We start from the raw sequence: 2,157 nt of genomic DNA, 5'->3' as shown, positions 1-2,157 counted from the left end.
TACTGCATACACAGCACTCACTAGGACAGTATTAGGAGGAAACTGGAACTGTCCTCCTACAAGAGCAACCACTGCTGCTTCTACTGTCTCAGAGGATAGTAAGCTCTCCTTTTGTACTCCAATCCTTAGACCATAATTCTCCCAATTCATCAGTTGAGGTTTGTCTCCTTGAATTAAGAACAGCTTCCTCTCTGCTACCTGGACATCACTCAGACAATCCAATTTATCTGTCAATTATACAAAATATATACAGTGAGTACGCACACAATTGTATAATACATGTATTCTCAGTCAGTCACACAATAATACTCTTATACCCATTGAAGGGATCAGGTAATTAAATTGTAGTCCAATGGAACTAGTCTCTTTGATAGGTTGCTTGAGGACCCTCTCTTGTCTTTCCTTCACTAGTTTGGCTATGTACAACTCCTTTTCTTTAAGGTCTATAAATTAATAGAATATTAATAATTATTATTGATTAATGACATTATACTAACCAGTAATAATCTGTTTCTCATTCTGTGATTGTTCCTCTACTTGTGATGTCAGTTTGGCTATAACTTTGTCTTTCTCAGAAATGAGATTTTGACTGTCGTCTACACAATAAACATATTCTCTCATCTAATACATGCTGTGTGTATAGTTAACTAACCAATAATGATCTGTTTCTCCTTCAGATATTGTTCCTCCATATCAGCTACATTGAGTTTCAGTTTTTCATAATCTTCTACATTAATAGAATATTCTCTCATCTAATATTATGTACTGATGATAAACTAACCAGTAATAATCTGTTGCTTCTCCTCTACTTGTGTCTTCTCTCCCAAGATTTCAGCAACTTTAGCTTTAAGCTTCTCATAATATTCTATCATCAATAAAAAATACAAAAAGAGAAGATAAATGATATTTGTTGCCTAAACAAATTTGTACACCTGCATGTACAGTAGCCCATAGTAACATGTAATGATACTATACATGGTAAGCAGAGCTCACTCTACATCAATCTCATTATTTCTAATGCATGCACAATTTGACCTATATTGAGTACAGGATACTATTTCCATACTCAACATTGTCTAATCCACTAGACTAAGTACTATAAAGTAAACAATGTACACATAAACAACAGTACAACACAATAGTACCTAATTCAACAGTTGATTTATCCTTTTCTGCTTGCTCAAGGAGACTGGTAGCATCATCAAGTTGCTGACTAAGTGTTGCCTTTTCTTGAAGAAGCTGTTGCTGCTCTTTGTCTCGATCTTGCCGTATCTGCTCCTTCTCTTTTATTTCTCTTAGAAGCTGTTCCTCATAAAATTCTCTCTCTCTTTCTTGTAGGTGACCTCTGAGTAATTGAACCTCTTTGCTTAATCCTAAATTCTCCCAATCACTCAGTATCCTTCTTCTAAGTTGATCTTGATACTGGTCCAGAAGTATTACACTAGTAGACCAATCATTATCACTAGTATATCCTATACAGTAACAAAATAGTGGAGAATAAGAAATACACAAATTAATTAAAGTTAGTTACTATGGTAACCTTATTATTGATGGATTCGTGTTTAATCATTGTATGTATGACCTCTGTCAGTTTACACAGTTAATCACATGAACATATTATTGTATATAAATACACTCATAATAATATTTCATTCACTCTAGCTCCTATTAATATCAGTGTTTCTGTATCTGCAGTCATTATATTTCACTATTGTACATAGCAGGAATGAATTGGTAATAATTAGTATCATAGGTATACGTCAAATGCTCTCATTAAATATTCATCATAAGAATTACTTACTTTATTGTAATATTATTATTACTAATTATCATTACATATTCAATATACATTGTATCTGCTACTGTCTACATGTACTTACTGAGTTCAATAACTGCTGTATCTTTATATGATACACCTCCTCCAAACTCAATTATCCAGTTAGTAGTTGGGGTCACACTCCACACTGAGAGAGAATACCAGTATCTCCTAGTGACAGTGTCTGGTAGATTAATCTATAAAATTAAAATGATAATAATTAATTTGTGTATGACATATTAATTGATTTGATATCTGGTTAATAAACACAATAACTAACTCACAGTTTTATAGTCTGCACAGTGTGTTTTATGTAACACAAAGATGACATAATAAAATTA

General features: G+C 32.8%; 1 long non-coding RNA gene across 1 annotated transcript; it reads right to left on the bottom strand.

Moving 5' to 3' along the window:
- Positions 1-506: 506 nt before the first annotated feature.
- Positions 507-807, bottom strand: LOC109590576 (uncharacterized). Its single transcript, XR_002189385.1, has 3 exons — positions 782-807; positions 653-727; positions 507-596 (listed from the first exon to the last, which is right to left on the bottom strand). It is a non-coding gene; the product is annotated as an uncharacterized LOC109590576 (long non-coding RNA).
- Positions 808-2,157: the final 1,350 nt, after the last annotated feature.

Source organism: Amphimedon queenslandica, unplaced genomic scaffold (genome assembly GCF_000090795.2).
Source record: "Amphimedon queenslandica unplaced genomic scaffold, v1.1 AMPQUscaffold_9830_Cont17956, whole genome shotgun sequence".
NCBI lineage: Eukaryota > Metazoa > Porifera > Demospongiae > Haplosclerida > Niphatidae > Amphimedon > Amphimedon queenslandica.
The sequence above is the reverse complement of the archived record's forward strand: the minus strand, read 5'-3'. Positions and strand labels throughout refer to the sequence as shown.